The sequence below is a fragment of the Pongo pygmaeus genome, chromosome 11 (assembly GCF_028885625.2).
Source record: "Pongo pygmaeus isolate AG05252 chromosome 11, NHGRI_mPonPyg2-v2.0_pri, whole genome shotgun sequence".
NCBI lineage: Eukaryota > Metazoa > Chordata > Mammalia > Primates > Hominidae > Pongo > Pongo pygmaeus.
Window position 1 is genome coordinate 109,772,386 of NC_072384.2, and position 24,085 is coordinate 109,796,470.

The 24,085-nt window shown below is 35.2% G+C and overlaps 1 protein-coding gene across 48 annotated transcripts in view; it reads left to right on the top strand.

Annotated features, from left to right (window-relative positions):
- Positions 1 to 557: 557 nt before the first annotated feature.
- MAP2 (microtubule associated protein 2) overlaps positions 558 to 24,085 on the top strand; it is a 308,002-nt gene continuing 284,474 nt past the window's right edge. For 44 of the 48 annotated variants that reach the window (XM_054478037.2, XM_063647894.1, XM_063647901.1 and 41 more), the window contains exon 1: positions 599 to 832. The gene's annotated coding sequence lies outside the window, so the exon portion shown is untranslated. Of the gene's footprint in view, positions 833 to 24,085 lie in introns of all 48 variants that reach the window. The other 4 variants (XM_063647868.1, XM_063647903.1, XM_054478052.2 and 1 more) reach the window with 4 other exon arrangements.

Here is a 24,085-nt window from a genome sequence, read left to right on the forward strand (position 1 = left end):
ATCTAATTCATGACAGAGCTGGGTCTAGAATTCTCTATTCCCTCAGCCATTGCTCCTTTAGTGCTGACAAGAGTTGTTCTATGTTCTCAAGCGCCCCACATTCCTTTGTCGTTTCTGGATGCACCTGTAGTTGGGTTTGTGAGGCGAGGCCAGTGAGCTTTCCTGGTGAGGTGCCACTGCCACCCCCGCCTCATAGCGACACAGGGGAGGGAAGCAAGGGGTCTGTGGAGGTTGCTCCCGAGAGACTAAAGCTGCTGCCCCCGATTTTCCAAGGACGCCAGTGAGGAAGTCCTGCCTATCCCGCCGCCCGGGCACTGGCCTCACTTTGTCGCAGGAGGGGACCAGGGCTCTGGAGAAGGCCCGGGCCAGCGGCTGGGCGGGGCTCTCCGAGGCTCCCACCTCGCGGTCCCCGCCTGGCGGCCGGCGGCTGCGGCAGAAGGCGGGGCGGTCGTGCTCCCCCTCCCGGACACTGCGGCGGTGGCAGCGCCAGCCCCGCCGCGGCCGCCCACAGGCTCGCGGAGTCGGGCGGGACCTGCGCGGGGCGGGGAGGAGGGGCCGGGGCGGGGCTGCTGCGCTGGGAGCCGGGTGGGGGCGCCGCTCTCAGTCTGGGGCGGGCGCTCGGGCTGCGCGGGCTCTGGGCAGCAGCAGCAGCAGCAGCAGCATCCTCTCTTCCTTTACTTCCCTTCCGCTTCTTTCTCTTCCTTCTCCTTCTTTATCCCCCCCCTCCCCTTCTTCCCCTAACCCTTCCACCCCTCTCCTTCTTCTCCGGAGGGCGCTAAGTCCGTGAGCGGTGGCAGTCGCGACCGCGGGTGCATCCAGTTTCTGCGCCCAGGTAAGAGACCGTCCCCACCTCTGGCTTTATGTAGGGCGCCTCTCCTTTTGCCTCGGTCTCTGAGTAGAAAGGGATAGGAATGGGGAGGGGTTGTGTCTCGTCCTCTGGGACTCGCAGCAGGCAGTCTGGGAGTTGGCCGAGTGGCCAGCCGTGCACCTGGCGGAAGATTCGGGCCTGTGCTCTCCAGGTGTCACTGCGGAGCAGGGGGCCGGACGCTACTGGTACCTGAGCCCTGGCTTCGTGGAAGAGCGAGTGACCTTGTTAGGTACCACTTTGAAACGACTGAAAACTTACGCCTGGTTAGAATACGTGTTTCGAAAGCCAGTATTACCTGAGCTGTGGAAAGAAGGGGAGTGGATTCTACAAAGATAGTGGAAAATAGGAAATCGAGGTAGGGGATTTTTTTGTTCATCCAGCTGCAGAGAACTGCACACTGGCAAGTGAGTGAGTGAGGAAAGCCTTGTCCATTTCAAATCATGTTTTTCTGTAATTCCTTCAGAAACAGCTGGGAGAGGAGGACTGATATTTATAGTTGTAGGAAAATGAAAAATCAATGTCTGGTGGTGTTGGAGGGCGGGGCACGAAGAAATGAGCCTGTTTGAGCTTCCACACAGTCGTTTTTCTTTTTAAACGTTGGGGGTGGACCTCTGAATCTACAGTACATCTATTCTTTTCTTCCTTTTCTTTTTAAAAGGCTTTTTTGGTGGGGAGAGGAGGACTGCAGTGCTGGCTGCCTTCCTTCCCCCACCTCGTCTTTTGTTTAAGGATGGAAATTTCAAGAAAGAGTGTGTGGGGGGCTAGGAGTGGGGAGCTGTATATTTGGCTGTGTATAGGGGGAGGGGTATGGATGGAGTCAGAAAAAAACATCCTTGAAAACTGGAAATTAATATTATTCTGCCTGGCATCGGGACTTCAGGATTTTGTCAGAAAATAAAAAGCTTTCATTAGCAACAAGCCCGTTTGTGACAATTGCTGTGTGCCATCTGTCGTAAGCCTTTAGCACAATGCTTCCAGGACATAGACCCTTTAAAATTGAGTCCGGTGTAAAGGGTTTTTGTTTAAATGCCTAAACACACAAGTATGCACACAAATGTATAATACACTATATACATGTTACAAACGGAAATAGGTACTTAAGAGACTGATTTTTTAAAATTGTATTTGAGGGTTTGGAAATTATGTTGTGAATAAAATCTATAGTGCAAAACAAAAAAAAATTGTTGGGTGGTATATAATTTTGGGTGTGAGGCAAAGGGATTGATGACTGTTGGTAAGGAACTAACTTAAATGGTAAAGATATAATTTATTTTAAAATGATCAGTCTAGAAAAGGAAATGATTGCAAACTGAAATTGAGGTTTGCAGCCACAGTGAGGCGATGGAGAACAAAGCCTTTTATGTGAGCCACATTATGCAAAATGTCCCATGCATGAGCTGCAGGTACCAGCCCAGTTCAAAAGCATAGTTCTTTCACTATGTCATTTCACTGTGGACAATTATGATTTTTTTTGGCAGTCAAATAGATTGAATAAATAGAAGCCTTTTAGAATGCTTTTAATTTTATGCCCAAGGAAAAGATTACAGCCTTTTCCTTGTGTTATAAAGAATATAACACAAAACAGCCCTTTAACCGGGCAATAGGTGTATTTTAATATCCTTATGAATTTGCAAATCATGGATGTTCCAAAAGCCCCAGCCCCATGCACACAAAGAACCCTTCCTTCAAGAAAAAAGGCATTTTTTTCATTCAGTAAGGATTATTATATTTGTGTGTGTGTGTTTATGTTGATTTCCTGGTAATTTCATCTGATTATCATAGGTGTACATCTGCATTCATGATTTGTATATTATCAGAGCCATTGTGGCTTTAGGGTCAGTGGTACATGCTGTTTATCTGTGGTTTATTTAATTTTTCATATTTTACACTTTGCTACAATATTATTTAATGTCCAAAGTTTTCTTTTTTAAAACCATAAGTAGAAAATTGCTTAACACACATCTGAAGATCTAAGTAATTTAAAAATAGTGCTACCTTTTATAAAATAATATTTTAGTTATATTAATTTTATTTTATTTGTTTATCTCCTCTCTTATTTTTTTTTCCCTTTTCTTATCAAATAACCTGTTTCTTTATGGCTGCTTTAGCCTTCTATACTGCCATAGCAGGGCCAGTGTTTTCAAGAATTTTGAATTTAGGATTGTTCATTCTCTGCAGCACCTCTCAGGATGACTTGTTTACAGCACCTTCTCAGGGAGGAGAGAGGGAAAGAATGTGCTGAAAGAGCATGACCCAGTGAAACTGGCACAGCCATTACCTCATCCTAGTAGGTACTTCAGATTCATTGAGAGAGCAGGCATCCTCTCAGTGGAAACCAAACACCAGGAGCACACCCATCTCAGGGCAAAAGGCTTTCTCTTCCCATAGCAGCCTTTACTAATGTCGTTCCACTGAGGTTAAAGGGATATTTTCTCTTTTATGTATTCCTTTTCAGGGATCTTGAACTTGGTTAGAAATATGTAGCCAGAAATGAAACTTGGCACAGAATCCTCTAAGCCTGAAGGAATAATTTCATTCCTTTACCCCTTTTGGTTTAAACCAGTTCGCAAATTTTCTAAACATCAGAAGGGAAAAGGAAGAAAAATGTTGGTGTATTTTTGTGTATTTTTTTTATCACACACACATATTTTGTATTGAATTTTACTAGTAGTTAGACAACAGACTGGACATGCTATTAACAAATATAGTTGCACTGTTGGCATTTTAAAAAATCATTATTACATTTGCTTATAGGACAATAGGTGCATCCTTCAATGATTCATTGATGTCCATTTGAGACTGACCATATGAAGCTGACTTGGGTATTTTAGTATTCAAGTTGGTAACTCTGATTATTGAATCCTTTCAATACTTAATTTCCTCTTAACAGATTAAGATAAAGAATCTGAAATAACAGTTACAGTAGAAGATAACACCACCCCCAGATCAATACTATCCTCCTTAATGCTAAAAGTAGTCACTTTAGGTAAGTCATTAGTAAATGCATGAACCTGAAGATAACAGTTTTGAAACAATCTCAAATTTTTTTGTCTCTGTTATAGATTAGTTAAAGATACTAATAAACTCTGAGTCATATCTGATTCTCTCAGATATATCAAGTCTTTTTGCTACTTTAATTATCTCTTTACTATTGCCATTACCTTTATCTACTTAATCTAGACCTTTTCATGTAAGGGCTGTATTTTGATCATTTTACCATATTTTCCCTCCCTTCACATCATTCTTTTTAATTCGATATTTGGATGTTAGACTTACTGTTCTCTGGCTATTTTGGTTTCAGTAATGTTACTCTCTTGATACAAATTTAGCCTTTATTTTTCATTGAGGAGAGCACTTATTACCATTTATGTATGTATTTATTCATTATGAGAAACAACTTTTGATATTCTCAGTTTTCAATTGCAGAAAATGATTCTAGGCACCAAAAGCAGTTAAAAGGCTGCAAATTAATATGTAGTACACAAAAGGCCAAAGTCAAGGGAGAGAGTCTGTATGCAGGTTTGGGTGGGTGGGTGGGTGTAGAGGAAGATGTGGAATGAAAGCAAATTCTCAGCTATTAAAAGCTGTCCATGCAGGGTAGAGATGAGTCTTTTTGTCTAAGAGGGTGAAGAAGGAATAAATGTTTTGTTTTTCTCTTTCAACATATTTTGTCCCCATCCCTCCCCTGTCATGTCTTTGAACTAAGGCCATGGTGCTTCCTTATCAAAATTATACAGTATGTTTATTGGAAGGAGTTTTACAGTGAATTAGGTGAATTCAGAATTTTAAAATGATGTGAACACAATTAGATGAATTTTTATGAAAAACACTTTGAATCTAACCTTTGATCTTTCATGCTCAAGACATAAACTTTCCTTTGAATGGTAGTACTTTAACTGTAATACATTTTACTTAAACATTTCAGTAAAATTCTTTGGAAAGTTAGACAAAATAAAGAGCTCAGGATCCTCTTTCAGTCTATTGTTAAGTTTATATTGTGGAAGTTGGGGAAAGTTTTAGACAATTTGTTTTCCATTAAAATACACACTAGAGGGGGCAAATTTCTTCTTTCTTTTTTTTTTCTTTTTGTTATGTTAATGAGCAAATAATTTACTTTTAAGATCACATACCTTGACTTTTTTCTTTCCTTTTTTGTCTTCTTTCTTTCCATTCTTCCCTTTCCCTTTTCTTCTTTTCTTCTTTACTTAGATTGCTCCTTCCTTTCAGTTTGTATTGGCAAAATAAACATTGGTCTTTAGAAAATGAAATTATAGCCTGATATTCTTATTGAAATTTATTTTTCATTATATTTATATTTCTCATTTAACATGAAGTTTTATGCTAACTTCTCCTCCTTCTCAAGGCTCCATCCCTATCTTGGTCCTTTCTTTGAACTTGGCTTTTATATCCCCTAGGCTTCAACAGTTTTTTCCTTGTATACCAATCTTTCATAATGCTTTGTACCTCAAAAACACCTTTAAAAATCAGGAAGAAAAGTTACTACCCTATTTCTCCCCATTAGTTTGTATCCAAGTTTATTCAGGTTCCCTTAGGTTACAGGTAGTTGCTCACCTCAATGTGTCCTCATTAGCCTTCTTTGAATTACTTCAAAGACATTTTCAGACAAAAATAATACATGTATACAACGAATTATTTTAAATAAAAAATTTGGCTAGCCAACTGACTTTTTATTATTTTGTTCATCAGACACTATAAAACATGATTCAACTATTTTTTTTTAACTTAACTAGTGAAGTTACTATGTGTCAGGCAGTCCATTGTCTTTATGTTAGTTAACTAATTCCACTAATGTATACCTATTAAGTGGAGTATGAACTACTCTATGAGCAATCAGTAAATGTTGAACTAAACTAATTTAATTTTAAGTAAAGTATTCCTAATTACATTTCTCTGTATAGCATCATCATTAGCCATCTTAATCTACCTCAAAAATGACCATAAAATACAGTGCTTGAATATCATGAGTATATTTCATCGCTTAACTGTCTAGGTCCTTTACAGTTAAAGCAAACTCACAATATACAAACTGACTCTATTTCAGACCAAACAATCATTTCAATATGAACCCTTTACATTTATTTAAGTAGTAATGGATTTTAGGTGGCTACTACATTGCATTATAACAATTTAAAAGTACAACACTGTGTTGTTAATGCATGGTGCTGAAATTATATAATGAATTGGCATGAGAAAGTGTTTATCAATTTTAGAATGAATAATATGGTATCATTTTGATTGGTATTAAGGCAATTAAATAATGCTCAGCTTTGACATTTTACTATTTTATTTGAGTATTGTACCTCTCAAATTTGCAATTTACTCTTCCCTTAAGAGTTTACCATTTTGAGCAAAATAATGTATTAAATAATAGTCTGCCTATTTTTTATTGTTGTTTATATGATATACTACGTCCTTTTGGCCCACTTTGAAAAACAAGCAAAAAAGTTTTTAGGATTCAGTTATTCATTCTTTTTATCTTAATATGTCATCTAGTATAGCCAGGAAAATATTTGATTCTTTAATTTGCTACATAAACTTATTTATTGTTTGAACAAAATTTTCAATCTGTAGCATACAATTTCTTTACTTAGTGGATGACAACATAGAATTACAATACTTGTAACAACTTCTCAGACTGCTAATTTTGTCTGCCTGGTGTTTCACAAGGGCTAACATGATGGTGGCAGTGGTGGTATTTGCGTGTTTGTGTATAATCACTTTCTAAGATAGAGTTAGACTTTTATATATTTACTCTTTTCATAGGTGGAATCAATTATTGTGCAATCAGTTGATTCCACATGAGAACAATTGGTATTAAATACAATTTAATAGGGAAAACAATGACCAAGTATTTATTAATGAAATCAAATTAGATTAATATTAAAGTATCGCTGTATTTTTCTGTTTGGATTAAGATAGTCCAGATTCCATTGTTCATTATTGAAATCAAATGGTAAAGCTAAATCTTGTGCTCAAAATTAAAGCATCTCCATGTTGATCAAAATGTCCTAAGTTGGAATACTGGCTACTTAAATGTATCTTTTAAGAAGTTCAGGTGACACTGCTTTTACATGGAAAATCCCCTTTATCTTCACTTAAACATCAGAAACCAGGACTGATGAAACTTTTAAGAATTTTGCTGCTGGGAAAACATAAAATACTAAGCATCTACTGAAACCTGAATCTCTTATAAAACAACCAAGTGACTATGATCTAGGATTTATTTAAAAGATCTTTGGCCACTGTATCTCAGACTAAAGTTTTGCCTCATTCGGGATGAAGATTATTATAGAGCACTGAGTGGCCTTTGGTGAAACTGAACAGTTTTTTTCATTTGTTTAAGTTCTTATAGCTTTAAAACTCAGTCACGAATTTCATGCTTTTTCTTCTTTTGTCTTCAGTAGCACCGTATTGAGAGTGGTCAGTATCAGAATTGGCAGTATGAAGCTTTGTACAATCCTGGACATTCTTACTGCCTTATTTAGTCCCTTCCCAAATGGTATCATGAGTGTATTAATAGGAATCCAAAGTTCTCCATTAAAAAAATGGTATTTAAAATGGATAAACTGATTTTTAATAAAATCTTTTTATTCCTAACATATTTATAATTTATGTAATGGATAGCTTTTTGTAGCCCTGTTAATTACTGGACTTAGAAGGACTGTGTGTTTACATATCTGGAAATATTTAAAATGCTATTAAATGCATTCTTTTTATAATTAGTTAATTATTTTTTACATTTACAAATGAGAGTTACAAATATGTTCTTTATTTCTGTGCCTCTGCCCCATCACTGAAGAGGCATCAATTCTCAAGACTTGCTATTTATATTTGAATTAGAGGATGTTTGATGGGGAAAAGAGACTATCAAGAGCAAATGTTGTGAACCTGTGGAATACATATAAGTAAACTGGGACAGTGACCATTTAAGTGACTTTCCTTATCTAGTTGGTAGGGGAAGCAGGCCTGAGACTCAATAATTCAGGCTCAAACTCAGTGCTTGGTAAGAGGTGTCACTGAAGACACATCTCATTCGGACTGCCATTCCCAATTCTGATTATATTTCTGTTCTCTGAGCTGAGGGTGGAGTGAGGTGGCAGTCATACCTGCCCAACTTTGTGACTCAACTGTGACTTTCACATGGATATAAAAGAGGGAGGGGCTCGGAATTCTAGGGTCATTCCAACCAGCTACATGCCAGCTACACTACTGTAAGCACTGAGACTAAATCTGATCCAGGAAACACTTACAAAGCTACTGCTCCAGGGCCATTCCTGTGGTTTGGATCTCTCAGGGTAGTAGTTTAAACTCTGGGGATGTGTGCCCAGACTTGGAAAGCCAATGAGCTTTTCTGTGAGCTTGAACTATCCATACTGATGCCTCCAGACTGATTTGAGTCTGTGTTTAAACTTGGCTCAACATATAAGGGGAATCCAACAAAAATAGGCAGGTTGAAACTTTTTTCTCATCTGTAATGCCATTAAATTTTCTTAAAATTGCTTTCCTTTTGTGTTTCCCCCAGATTTAACATTTTTAGCTGAGAGGAAGTGAGCTAGGAAGGCTGTGGGCCTCTGTGTTTGTGCCTGTTTTCCACTTACCTTCCTACTCTTATGTGCCTTCCTGTTTCTCTGCCTACAGTGCTCTGTCCCTCTTGGTTGTTGTTGTTGTTGTTGTTGTTGTTTGCTTTTTCCAAGACTGTATATTAAATAAGAATTGGGTGTTGCTGCGGTTCCTGTGTTCAGCAGAGCTTCACCTGCACCCATGCTACTTAAGCATTATGGAATCTTTAGTTGACAAATACTTGAAAGCCATGAAAAACATCTTAAAGGAAAGATATTAAGTAGAAATTGTGCTTAAATATTAAGGAGAAACATATTCCTGGTCACCGAAAACTGAAACCATACCACTATCGGCAGAGTGAAATAATTCTAATGCCACCGTTCTGTTAGAAAATTCCGTTTAGTATGTCTTAATTCTCTAGATGAACTTGTCTAATCATCCATCAGAATCAGAGTGACTGTTTTATCACTGAGTAGATAGAACAGAGTTTCTTATGATTTCCATATACATTGATGAAAAATGGGTTGTGCATATTGTCTTCCTCTGAAGTGTTTTTATGTGGTACAGGGAATAAAACCACCTTAATTGTATATCAAGAGCCAACACATATAAATGCAGATCTCTTAAAGTAAGATATTTCATACTCTTCTTAGTTTATTTTATTTGGTGGTCTGAAATTTAAATAATCTGTAAAGAATTAAGATAATGCCTTTTAGAACATAATGTTCTTACTTGGGAGGGATTCACTGTCTCTTCTACTTGAATATCAAGCTAGTGTGTCCTTTCTTAGATCATAGCCCATGGTTCATTCACTTATTTATTTAACACATGGTTATTAGGTTCCTAATATTTAGCAGGCACCTTTCTGAATGTGGAGAATATCAGAAGAAACCACATAAATTCCTGTCCTTGTGGAGCTAACATTCTAGCAGCAGGAGACAGACATTAACAAGTAAAATAATAAATGAACATTTCAGACGCAAATAAATGCTGTAGGGAATATACAATAAACATATATAATAGAGCTTGTCTGTGGCGGGATAGGCTGCCTATGGAGGCATGAGTGATGAGAAGTAGCAAGCCATAGTAGGACCCGGAGGAAAAGCTTTCAAGTGAGAGAGAATAGCCTCAAAGCAGGAAGAAGCTTGGTATATTTGGAAAGCAGAAAGACAAATGGCGCTGGAGTCCAACAGACATGGTAGAGGATACTAGGACATTTAGGTCAGAACAGAAGGCAGGTACCAGGCCTTTTGACCCCGATAAGGAGTTTGTCTTTTATTTAACTTGCACTGCCCTGTAATTTTTGAGGTTGTTAAAAGCAGAATTTTTTTAGAATCTCATAAAAGCTTTGAAAGATTAATTATATCTTCTAAATCCCTCTAGATATATCTGTATCTTATTTGCTAATGTGTTAAATCACAAGAGAGAAATAATTTAGAAAATCAGAAATCAATGGTGGAAACAAGAGTTGACTTTTGGTAAACTGTTCTTATCTAATGCTGTAATGTAACTCAAACTGTCATTTTTTTTTGGCTGTTGGTGAGTTACATGCATAATTAATTTTAATCACTTGTAGTCTCTTTGTACCCCAAACCAAGCTTTTCAAAATAATCTGAACAGAAAAGTACAAATTCATGTTTGAGGGAAGTAGTCAAAAAAAAATTCCATTCTCAATATGAATGTGTCCTTTGGCTATTTCCCCACAGCAGATTTAGTTGTACACAAGGTTAGGTGCCAAGCAAGAACCAACATTAAATAACAGTGTAACACACATTTTGCTTCTTAGAGACAATGGTCTAAATCTCCTGAGAATTTGGTAAGTGAGCTGATGCAGTTTCATGATAATCTTGAATCATGTATGAGATTAATAAACAGTGTACCTCTTTATGCATATATTGCTTATACTAAAATATTTAATGCACTTTTCAGATATTTATGGACTTAGTGTAATGCTCTATTGAGTTTAGCTTTAAATACAGTTTGCAGACATTTGATTTATTGTACTTTTGTCATGGTTCAAAGCTGTTTACTCTTTTCCTAAGCATGCCCTCAATAAACAAAATTATTATTTTTTTATTTTGTCATATTATAATAGTTACTGGACATTTCCAAAATATCACATAATTTAGGAGAAATTAATATTTTTATTTTATAATGGGGTATTTAATTATTGTTGATTTTTGTTTAAGGTTCTTTCCTTGACTTCTGTTTTATCTTTAGGATTATTTTTATTATGTAAATTACTTTAATGTGGAACCATTCGATATAGGGATCTTCCAGACTTGCAGTTACTGAAATGTTAAAAATATGGGACAAGCATGGTTACTCATGCCTATAATCCTAGCATTTTAGGAGTCTGAGGCAAGAGTTCAAGACAAGCCTAAGCAACATAGTCAGACCCCAAATCTACAAAATAATTTTTTTTTTAATTAGCCAGGTGTGATAGTGCATGTCTGTAGTCCTAGCTATTCAGGAGACTAAAGTGAAAGGATTGCTTGAACCATAGAGTTTAAGGCTGCAGTGAGCTATGATCGTGCCACTGTACTCCAGCCTGCATGACAGAGCCAGATCCTCTCTCTCTCTCTATATATATATACACATATATATATTATATATATATATGTTTTATATATATATAAAGCAAATCAACAAATAATTCAAATATATTTTAAAGTCTGAATAGTATTCTTGGAATTATATCCAAAATGTGGGCTTTTTAATATTGAGATATTACTAAGCATCAAATATAAATTAAAATGTATTTCAAAGGATTAATGAAAGAGCTTTAAAAAGAATCAGAAAAGTAATTAATTTCTGCTATATAGACAACTCTGCTTGTGCTATAGAATATCAAATATACAGCATATTGTTCTCCTCTAGTTGACAGTCACTAGTGATATAAGACATAAAACTAGTATTAAAAATAATATAATTTACAACAATATTAATGGTAAAAAAAAAAAAGTATGTCTTATAAGTGCTAGCACATTCAGAGGAGGGAGTGTCATTGCCATGTGCAGAAGTGAAACACATTATGTCGGAAGTAGCATGAGTGTGTGTAGGTTTGGAAAAGCACTAGATAGGACAATAGCAATAGCAAAGGCACTGAGGTGACAGTGAGCAAAGCAAACCAGATTGCCTGTAATAGAGGGTTCCTTTTGGAGAACAGTTGCCTGTGTGGGTGGTGCTGGATTTGTAGAGGTCCTTAGTAAGAGATTTGGTTTCATTGTAAGGCCACTGGCATCAGTGAAGGATTTTTGACCTGGGAAATGGCATGAGGAATGTGATATATTCAGATTAGCAAGAAAAATTTGGGGAAAGATAGTGGCCTGCCTAGAATTTCTACATATGGTGTAGCATAGAGACATCAAACTGCTTAGACTGGGAAACTAAGGGACTTTTTTGGAAATTTTGGTCACAGACATTTTCACATACAATTAAGAAAATATCAACACTAAAGAATGGGATTGTGTGATGCTGGTGTAGATGGGTGAGAGTTAGAAGCCATGCAGAAATGTAGTCAGTCAGTCAGTGAATAATATAGGCTTCTATTTGGGTTATGTCACGTGCATGCCAAATACATATATACTGGCCTTGGAAAATGAAGCAAAAGAACAAAGGTTAATTTCTATTTGATTCCTTCTAATTTCTGTGTCTTAATGGAAATAGACTTCATGACTTCACAGATTAAGTTAGTAAGCAGTTTTTGAAAATCAGTTATATGTGTGTATATGTATGTTAACAAATTGTCTTTCAGAAGATTACAAACACATTCTTGTTAGATATTTATTTCTAATTTTAAAGATTTGCATTAAGACATATTAATATTTTTATAGTTAATGTACTGTGGTAGAGATTGGCAAGCTATTTTATCAAAGGGCCAGAGACAAAATTTTTAGGCTTTGTGGGCCACGTATAGTCTCTATTACAATTACTCAGCTCTGCTGTTGTAGAAAGAAAGCAGCCACAAACAATAAACCGTTCTTATCATGTTCCAATAAAATTTTATTACTAAAAACAAGTGACAGTCCCATTTGACCTTCAGACTGTATTTTGTCAACCCCTGGCATATGTTGTCGTGGTTGAACATGAATCCAGAAAATGGCTTTGAAATTATAAAAAGCATACTGTTAAAAGATAACAAATACATGAAGACTATGTGAAGACAATAGTTAATATATTTCCCTTTATGAAGTCCCATGGATCGAATCTTTAGATTTCTCTCAAGTCAGAGCATGTTAGATACTGGAGACTCTTTACTAAGCCAATAGCTTGGTTTTGGAATCAGTGTTTGTGACGTTGATTTTGTCTCCATTTTTTTCTTGGCTTCTAGTAATCTCAGAATAAAATCGTGTCCCCCTTCAAGTAACTGTGTAGAATCTTTAGTAGACATTTCATACACTAACATTTTCATGCATCATTTTCTTATGATTTCTCTTTATCCTGATTTTGTTGACTCTTTTTATTAAAAGGTAAAATGTAAATCAAACTACATTCTGTATTTTCATCAGAGATCTACTTTTAATGAAAGTCTGTGACCAGAACAATATTCACTTTTCAGAAGGAAAAGATGGCATGGCCTTTCAATCATATTGTACTATCAAATTAGGACAGATTGCATTGTTCTTGTTCAGTTTTCACAACTGAAATCATTTTCTCAAAAATAAATTATAATGTGTGTGTGAATATGCTGTTGGAGGACATTTGTTAAATCTGTTACCCTTGCACTTAAAAAAAATGGGGTGGATTTGTTGCTTCTGAACCTTTCACTGTTTGTTATCACAAATGTCTTTTAAACAGTTTTTCAGCCTTCTCAACTTTAGTGGTCCTGGTAGGAAGATGCTAAGACCCAGACATTTTGTCTTATAAGTGCACGGTCATGAAAATATTCTGATAATTAGAATTTAGATATGTAAGCACTATTCTGTCTCTCTCCAGAATGCCACATGAGGTTTTCTCATTCAAACTGAAATCTGGGACTTACAGTATAACTGTGAATTTTGATTTTGTTTTGTTTTACATATTCTCATGTGAAATTGTACTGTTGCCTTCTAATTTCAGTAATAGGTAGATATTGTGGATACACTGGAATTAGAATTAAATAATTGGCCTAATTTTAACTGTCCTATTAAATCGATAGTGAGATGGTTTGACTCTTCCAGAAATGACATGATGGACAAGAGAGCTCCTCATGTGACCATTAGCCCGAAAACAAAAAATTACTAATTAGCTGTGACTTGATAATGATTCTTAGACATAATCAATGGGAGTGTCAAGGGAAATGGCAATATTCTTCTTTAAAAGTTAAGAAAAATAGAAGAATACTGTACAAAAATACATAAGTTAGAAAGTTCTTGGTTGTCAGATAGTTAGTGGTTTGTTCCCCCTTATCAGGACTTGTATTTGAGATAAGTCATGCCCCTGTAATCATCTTGCATTGTTTAAAGTCACAGAGAATTAGAAATGTAACAAGTTGCATTTCAACCAGATGTGGAACATAGACAACACCTTGAGTGATGAGCCATAGGTATAGTCAGAGCCAGATTTCAACAAATATTATTGCCTAGGTGCAATTGCAAGGAAAGTACAATAGGCATGAGACTGTACTATTGTTATGGTAGTGAAATGTATGAAGTATCTCAAATATTAGCAAGAGGTTAGATTAAGCTAAGTTAGTCAAAATGAAAAGATGGTGTTGTACTTTGCTAAAGTGAGTTCAATTTTATTTTCCCATGGCAAAGAAAAAAATTCATATTTTATTATACATATCAGATACTTATGGAAACAGTCTGTAGATAAGGATGTGGATGTAAATGGAGTATGAATATTTAACCTTGAGAATATTATTTTTATTATTTTAAAATAATTATTTCAAGGTATAAATTGCTTAGGGTTCCTGTATTATGCTGCGTTATTTTTTGCATTACAAAATATTTCAAAAACATGAGAGCAGCCACTGGAAACTTTGTGATGAATTAAATATTCATGACTTTGTATCTTGTGATTAAAACATAGTTTATTGTGTAAATAACTCCACCGATTTTATTCAGCATCCTTTTTCTGGGAATATAATTAGGAAAAGACATTGAACAATTGCAGTTGCCTTTCTCAAAATATTATGCACCTTCTTAAACCTGCAGAGAAGATTCTATATGTCTATGGAGAATCTACTCTCACCATTGAGCTGAGGAGCCCTGGTTTAGGCCAAGGCACATCTGGAAAATGCTTCTCCTTAGAAAAGTACTATTGGCTTAAACAGAGTGGCACCACTTATTCATGCCATTTCTGGACTCATGTCAGCATCCTCAGGATGGAATGAAAAGTAACCTTACGATGACATGGCTCTCTGGTGGTCAGATTTGCTGTTACATATCATCTTCATAAAATCTAGGTATACATATATTCAAAACACAGACAATATTTCAAATTTTGGGATAACTATATTATATTATTATTTATAATATAATCTAATAATAGAATAAAATAGATCTCCTGTTGGAAAAATCCAAACTCTAATAAAAATTTCATTTTGCTCTTAAAAATAACATATTGATTTTTATTCGGTTGCCATTTAACTGCATAAAAATTTGTAAGTTAGACATTTGAAGTTATACATGAACAGTTTAATGCCTCCTTATTGATGGTATATAAATAAAGTTTCTTCTCTATTTCTGAGGTTGGAGAGAATAAAATGGAGAACAAAGAGGGGTATCATATGGTGATCGCTTTGTATAACTCCAGTTTGACTGAGTGCTGTTATTTCTGTGTAGCCACATTGCTGCTCTGTTTTGTCATTTATAAGATTATATATTTGATTACCTAATTCCATGACTACATGTGATTGCTAAGGTCCACATTTATTAATACCTATACTTCTTTGAACAAGATGCCTAATATGTGTGTGTGTATAAATGTGTACATATATATAATTTACAAAGGACAACTTTGCATAGACTCATAAAGGAAGTACTGAAAAAAAATCTAAGTTGAAACTAAAACTATGACTTTCTTGGCCCTTGTTTCAGTATTTTTAAGGTGAGGATAATTACCAAAGATCTCTTGATTTTTTTGTTTTGTTTTATTTTTGCTTCACATCTAAGAATCTGGAAGTCAAATTAAAGCTATCTTTTAGGGCAAAGACTTATTGTTTCTCAGGAAGTGAGAGAGAGTGAACAAAATACTCTATATGCCACAATTGTAGCTCCATAGAAAAAGGCAATGTCAACAGTTTTACCCTACATAAGAGATGCTGATCACTTATTGGTCACATTAGCCATTTGAGAACAGTTAGAAAGTAAGCAACTGTCACCCTTTATAAAATTGTATAAAGTTTATACAATTTTATGTCGATGTTACGTTATCCCAGTGCTTGGTACTGGGATATACAACATGAATAGATGTAGACAAAGAACTGAATTTATCTGGAGGAGAATGTAAATAAAATAACATCTTACTGACCCCTATTTATTTATGGTTTTATTGTCCACACAATAACTTTAAAAAAATCATGATAAGTTACAAACTGTTCTATTACACTGTGTTTAGATTTATCACTCTATATCATTGTATAGGCCACATAATTTTTATGGAATAGTTCGCTTTTTAAATATTTATCCTTGAAACATTCACTAATTTCAGTTTTGAAGTAGTGAACAAGACACCATAGTCACTACATAATTTTTGTTTCCTTGTTTATACAGTATCTGCAATATTTCATTCTCTTATTCACCATGATATCCCAGTTGTGTCTATGAAGGGAATGGTCAATAAGTATTTTTGAGTAAATGAATGAAAAGTTTTAGAGACACAAGCTTAGAATCCCAAAAGATTTAACAAAACTTGTTTCATCCTATACCAAAAAGGAAATGGTGAGTACTCTTGGAGAAAATAAGATTTGAAAGACTCAACACTGTCTGAAGAAAAAGAAACCTCATTCATTTGTCTAAAATATCCAATTTTTACCTTTGACACAGAAATTCTTACAACACCGCCCTCTTATTGAGTCCTTGAGAAAGTCATTTGACCCTCTGGGCCTTAGTTTTCTAATAAAATAAGGGGATAAATTTGTCTCCAAGACTGCTTCTGTTTTATGGTTAATTGGAAGAGCATTGCATTAATTCACACTTTTATACAAATCAGTCATCTTAGCTACATGTTTGCTCAAAAAAGACTGCAGTAGTTGGAATGCTGGACAGGTAAGTTTTTTTTTGTTTGTTTGTTTTAATTAGGGAAATCTGAATGTCAAAAAGGAAGGTTGGAATTATAAGGCACCTTTCAGAGGAAACAAATCTATCCATAGTGAACACTTACTTTATATTCAGCAAGTGTTTATTAAGAACCAGTTATGAGTTTCCTACTGTGATGAGCCATGTTAGCAGCACAAAGTAAAAGACAATCCCACATCCTTGCCCTCCTGAAGCCTGTTACCCAGTTGAAGTCAGCCACCTCACATCCTTTTGGCAACTAAACAGACTATAAATAAATGCTTATCATATCACCAATTTACATTTTTAAAAGTCCTTGGGGGAGGAAGCATACATGTGATACACTTAAATAAGAGCCCAGTCATAATTATAGTTGTGTGCTAAAATCATCATTTATGGTCATGTATAAAAATGATGATTCTAATGCATAGCCATGTAAATAATGATACAAGTAATCAAAGCTGTTGGAAAGATGAGACTGAGGCAAAGCTTTGGGAAAAGACAGATACAACTTTACATTCTTTGTAGATTATATTCACCCTTCCTGTAGCTGGTGTGGATTTTTAAAAGAATAAAAAATCTTTTTGAAAAAAATAATTTGCAATAGAAAGGCAACAAGGTTGTTTTTCTTCACTAATGTACATAATACCACGTTTTATTTCTTTAGGCGGTTAAGTCTTAAAACAATTCATCAGGCATATGGATAAAACATTACTCATAAATCCTTTAAATTTTTTGTTATATACAGATGATCTACAAATGTCTATTTAAATTCTCTGAGAATGTCTTCTACTTCAAATGTAAGTCCTTTGGAGGACATGATGCTTTGGAAAAGAAAGGAAAAAGGAGGTATCCCCAAAGGATTTATTGTACTGCTTTTCAAAGTGGAGGCCAGCTGTTTTTGGAACTAGAATTAAAATGTAAATTATCAAAGGGAAATAATGAGAGCCATTCCTTTTAAACAATGCCCAGTGCAATCAGAGTAAGAAAAGGATTTAGGGAGATTTCCTACTATGCACAAGTCACGAATGATGAAGTGAAAGGCTGGGAGGGAAGTGATTTGCAAGGAACTAAGTGAACACAACCCACTGATTGTCTAGGACACTTAGAAGTTGAATTAATCGAGGAACAGACCTTCAGTTCTGCTGGGCCTGAATCCAAATCACAAGATAACTGTGCATGGAACTTAGGAAGTTACTACATTAGTACTATAGCAGGACTGTAAATGGAACTACAGTGCTGGCATGAGTTGCATTTCAATTCATGTGGTTTTTTAATCAAAACAGAGGTCTTTTAGTACAATGTAGTCAGTCAGTGCCACATGGGAACAAAACAGAAAGATTATACATGTTTCCTCAGGATTGTCTATATTAATTATTGGACAAACACCCATGAAAGCTTTTAAATTTGAGGATCTTCACAAATAAATTAGTTTTTATTATGTTTTTCTACAAATTTAAGCACTTCAGAAAGGCCCAAATGTTCTAACCAGGGCTACATACATAGAGTATACTCATTTAACTATTTCTATTAAGTCCTAATATTTAATGTCAATCAGATGTCATAGTTATGTGATGAGGAAATAAAATGATGAGGAAAGGAAAAAATGTAGATATATTGATTTGTAATTGGATTATACACAAGTAAACCACTAAGTTGAGGGAGCAAAAGAACTTTAACCTCAAAAATTTGGGGGGTCTAGGGGCCCCCAAGACATTAATCAATGATTTTGCCTTTTTGTATGGGCTGGTGAACAATTTCTGTAGTGTCCAAATGACTAAAGATCAGATTGCAGTTAATGACTGAAATAATAAGGAATTTTATTAGCAAATAAATGTTTAATTATCAGCTTAAATTTTGGCATTATCTCCTCATCCTCTACCTCCAGTATTTTATTAAGGTCCCTGACTCTTCTTTCTGTTTACACTTTCACTGGATGATCTTTTCCATTGTCCAATATTTAACAACCATTTGTATTCTGACTACTTCCTAATCTGTATCTCCAGTTGGGGAATCTTCCCTGAGAGTTGGGCTCATATATCCAACTGCCTGCCAGGTGGCTTCACAGGTGTTCTGCAGGCACTTGAAACTCAACATGTTCATAATGAAACTTATTTCAACATCCACCCTTACATTCCTCTTAGAGTCCCCATTTTAGGTCATGGAACTATTCCAAGTCAGAAACGAAAAGTCATTCTAGACTCCTAAATATATATTTCTTTCAAATTTTTCTCCTTTTCATCTCTACTGTCACTGAATTTGTTTTTCACCTTTCATCTGAAATATAGCATTTGATTTCCTTGCCTCCAAACTTTTCCCATTAAATTCGCTATTTATATGAGCCAGAGTGATTGATCTTTCTTATCTGTATATTTAACCAAATCACTCCTCTGTTTAAAATCCTTCCTCCAGTATTAATATAGCATATAAAACCGTGCAAATCTAGAAGCATGCTATCTCTTCAATCTTATTTTCAGCCACTCCCTTCCTGTATTTTTGGCCTCAGAAATACCAATCTACTGTAGTCTCCTCACATTACTTGCTCTGTTCTTCCCATTATAGGTTGTTTTTTTTTTTCTCCTTGGCTAGCTGCTTTTAATCTTTCAAAACCAGCTCAGTTTTTGTATTTCTATCCCACTGACTATTTATACTTCTTGCAGGAAGTAACCATCATATTCATTTTTGTAAATCCAGTTTTAGCAGAGTGCCTGGCATATACTATGTACTGAATAATTATTTGTTTAACCAAACAACAATGCAGGTTCACAGTTCTGTTTAGCCTTTGCTAGTGATTATTTAGTTAAATTGGTGCTTGTCTACTGCACTGTTTCTCTCTACAGAGCTAACATCAGTCAAATGCTTTAGTATAACAAATATTTTTATCATACTTTTTGATGTATGCTACCAGTCTCTTCAACACCCACTCCCAAAGAACACTCGTTCCATTATTACACCCTATCCTGGATAAACTAAAGACTCAACCTCAGTTTCTTCACTTTGGCCATGGGGATAGTTTATTTTCCAAAGTTTTGTGAGAGTTAACTGATGGAGAGCTTATGTGAACATGGAAGCAAGGTGTCAGGCACACATCATTGGAGTTGAGTAAATATTCAGTGAATTTTCATAAAACATGAAGACAACATTTTCTAAAATGTTTCAACACTGTCATTGGAAAATAAAGATGATGAACAGCTGCTCATAGGAAAGAGGTGAGCTAAAACTTTAATCTACCAGAGGAGGCTACTATGGGGCTCAGTTTCCACACTTGTCATCCCTTTGGATTCTTTACACTCAGCAAACCTCCAAGCAAAACCAGTTTTAGGAATATATTATTCAAGTACTGAGAAAGAATTTTAACATTTCCTTCGTATAATAGTTAAATATTTTGTTTCAATTTTAGAGATTTTCATAAGGTCAACAGAGGTGTCTGTATGCTTGAAATCTGTATTATTTTGGTCAGGTTAATTTAATTTAATGGCAATAAATGATTTACCAAGCACATTAACCATTAACACCAGCAAAGTAGTCAGAAGTTTATGACATCTGTCTCAAGTTAATGCAGGAAATTAGAACCCCCATCTTTAATTCTTTCTTGGGGACTAAAATTTGAAATGTATGTGTCTTTCTAGTTCAGTATTTATTGTCTTTGCTCAAGGATTAATTATATTACTCAGTCTCAATGAATAAGGAAATTAATAATTCATGCCTAAATATTACATACGTGAACATTTTTGTTGTACTAATTAGTATCTTGTAATTAAAAGTCTTGTATGACAAGTACATGGGACTGTCGGCTGAAATAACCATACATTCCAATTAGATTCAGTAAGTCAGTATCATTTATGGGGAGGAAGCCTATTTGCCTGAAATTAGAACCTGGGCTGGGCTGATATTTTGAATCAAGATCTGAAGTGAATTTTGGTTGCAGTTTAGTAAAATTACTTTAAGATATTTTGTCAGAGGGAAAATGAAAATCAAAGTAAAATTCAAACCTCATTATAGTAATTACTAAAAGAGTATGTAAGTTAATTGTTTAACTTGAAATTTAATTATAATGACTATTCTTATTTTTCAAACTGAGTCATCGTTGAAGCTTAGTTTGCTATTCAATCATGTATTCTTTGAGGAAATTTGAAAGACACTTGGTTTCTTGATTAAAAGTTCTTATCGGGAGCAATTTTTAAAAATAGTATATTTTTAAAATTTTAAAGTACTTTATAAAATCTCACACCTTCAAAAAGAAATGTTTGATTGTCACATATAAAAAAGCTTAAGTCAAGCTTTTTTGTGATGATGTGTTACCATCACTACTCTGACAGATATGGTTTCTTTTGTTTGTTTGAATGCTACATTGTTGTTGCCTGATTCTATAATCAATAAATTTCCTAAGGACTATTTAGTTGTAATTCTCTGGAAATTAAAAAATAATATATATGGATTACTCAGATTTTGATTCAGAATCAATGAGAATATTCCTATTGTGATACCTTAACACATAAGTATCTAATTAGCTCCAAAGCGGCTTCCACATTTAAGTAATATTAAAAATTGCTAACAAAGCCTAATCCTATTCAAATACTTCTAATGGGCAATAGGGACACTACAGTTATTTTGCCTTCATGCTCTCAAGAGAGAGGTGTACGTTCACCTTTATTTTTGTAAACTGACTCCATGAGATGCACAACGTCATTCTCTGCTGAGGTAATGGTGAAAGTGAATATCACTGAAAGAAAAAGCTACATTATAATTATTATGCAAAATAGATTGACAAGAGTATGGTTTCAGTGTTTGGGTTTTCTTAAAACCCTAAAGCTATGTGGCACAGGTTTTTCAGCAGAGAAGTTGCAACACATTTAAAACATATAGCCAGAAATGTGGGTGGAGACAAGAAAAGTTGGTGCTCTTGTTTCTTATGGAAAAGCAAAAATCACTCAGAACACAAGATCCTTCTGGGCACATAAATAATCTGTATTAAGAGTAAGATGTCATTTTTATGTAACATCTTAACTATGGTGACTTATTAAATATGATCAAGAAAATCATGTTCTACCAACAGGACTGAACTTGAGAATAACAATCAGAAGCACTGGCAAACCATTCGAACACCCACATCTTCCAAGAAAATTACTCATAATAGCAATTTGCATTGAGGTATTAGGCAGCATGTTTTAATAATATGTGGACTCAAACTCAACAAGAAAATATAGCAGCTCTTTTCTTTTTGTCCACAGACCATAAAACATACCATAACCTAAATGAACAAAAAGCCACATGTTTTTTGACAATCAAAACCTAAGTACCTACACTTCCTGCCCATTATAGAATACCATAAAAAAAATCAATGTTCCATCACAAGATATATCTGCAAGAACCCAAATGATGGATATTAAAAAGAAAATATTTGGATTTTGGGGGTAGTTGTTTAAAATTGTTCAATTTAATGCCATAATATGGTCATAAGCTTGATGTGTTTTCAGAAAAAAAAAGTAAAATTATTTAAGAAAACTGTCAGTTTTCATATAGTTTCTTACTTTTTGAAATTAATCATATTTCTATTGACTAGTAAACCTCAAACACATACATTGCTAAATGTGGTTCTGGCTTATCATACCTGGTTTCTTTAGAGTCATATAGACCTTTAGTCAACAATTTGACTGCAGTTATGTCCGAAGTTCTGCCTTGGAATTTTTCCTTCTTTGGCCTAGCTTTAATATTACATTGTATATTTCATCCTTTCCATTGAAAAAGAAAGAGCCCAAGGGTAGCTTGCATGTATTTTTCACCCTCCAAACCCCGACATCACCAATCTCAGTTCTGGAAAAAAATAGAACCACTGCAATAAATTACTTTGGAAAAGTTGGGTATTTAATGACTAAAAATGAAACAGACTGTACATTTTAAAATGTAGAAAATTTTTTATTTAGAACCTAGAACTGCCTAGACATGAATGAGCCAAGGAAAAAAATTTATGGTAATACCAAAAGCATTTAAAATTACATTATTAAAATAGGTGAAGGGAAATGAGGTTCCAGCTGACTTTTCTCCCCACCCCATTTTGAATAAGTACATCTTGTTTTCTCAAATCATGGGAGGTTTTCTTTAAATTTTAATTGTGAAACCAATAATAGTAGGAGGGTGTGAAGTAGAAGGCTGCTTGAGAGAAAGAATCCTACTGCTGTGTTTAAATAGAGTACCTTTGGCCCTCTATTGAGATTTAATTGACCCATCCAAGTTCAAAATTAAAGAGTGGTATTAGTTTTCCAAAACTTCAGAGGTTTGACAGTGTCACTTCAATAGCAGATATTTTTCCAGATACTACCTACCTAGGTAATGTAGGTACTTCAAGATTACCTAGGACCTCTAAGGCCAACCTTTTTTTCTGGCAAAGCTGCAGCTTGCCACAACCCACATTTTGATTTTTCTTTCTGGAGCTAATATGTAAGTAGATAACTAAAAGCAGTAAAGCACTAGAGTAACTCATTCTTCTTCCAGACAGAAGTTCTACATGGACATGAAATTGTGGCCTTCTTTGGTGCCTGGACTAAAACATCCTTTCTGTTCAGCCCCAAGTGACATTTCATTAAATTGATCATGAACTTTCTGTTTGATAAAAATGTGGCTTTTTAGTGGCTCACAAGTCTGCAGGCTTGATTTTAGGAAAGAGGCCACTTTCATAGAACTACCAAATATTATCCTACCTTGAACTGCTGACCTTTTGCTAGCCATATCTTCTAAACTACCTGTTGTGATCATATTGGTCTGTTTGGGCTCAGAATTTCACCTTTAAGGTTTTGCAGGGATAAAATGTAATATGTTATATAACCCCAGGCTACTGAAATCTCCTTTGCTAGCATCTTGGTAGCAACTCTCTCATTCATATGGAGAAATTCTTACTAAAAATTTGAGTAGCCAGCAAAAGAAACAATAGCATTTTGTTTAGAGGATCTTAAGGGACAGTCTCACATGCTGATGGAGAGGGTAGTCATGATGAGGGTATCAATTCTTGATACTATCCTTAGTGATTTTGCTAATCCCAAGGATCCCTTAGCAGATCACTATTCAAGCCAGTGTCAGGTTGTTTCCCAATTCTCTAAGTTTGAGACCTGTACTATCAGTACTTCCAAATAAGAGACTATCAGTTATGTCCTAGTCACTCAGAGAATAGTGGAAGATAACTCCGTGCCCTAGCTAAAAGAGACGCATCAAGGACTGCAAAGTTCAGTAGAGGGCTCATCAGCTCTGTTATAAGTGGTTAACTCATAACTTAAAATTCTGCTTTTAAAGCAGCCCTTCCCAAAGTGTGGTCCCTGGACTAAGAGTATTAGCCTCACTTGAAAACGTGTTAGAAATGTGAATTCTACTTCATATTTACTATGTTTAACAAGCTGTCTGGTGATTCAGATGCACAGGAAAGTTTTGAAAGCATGGCCTT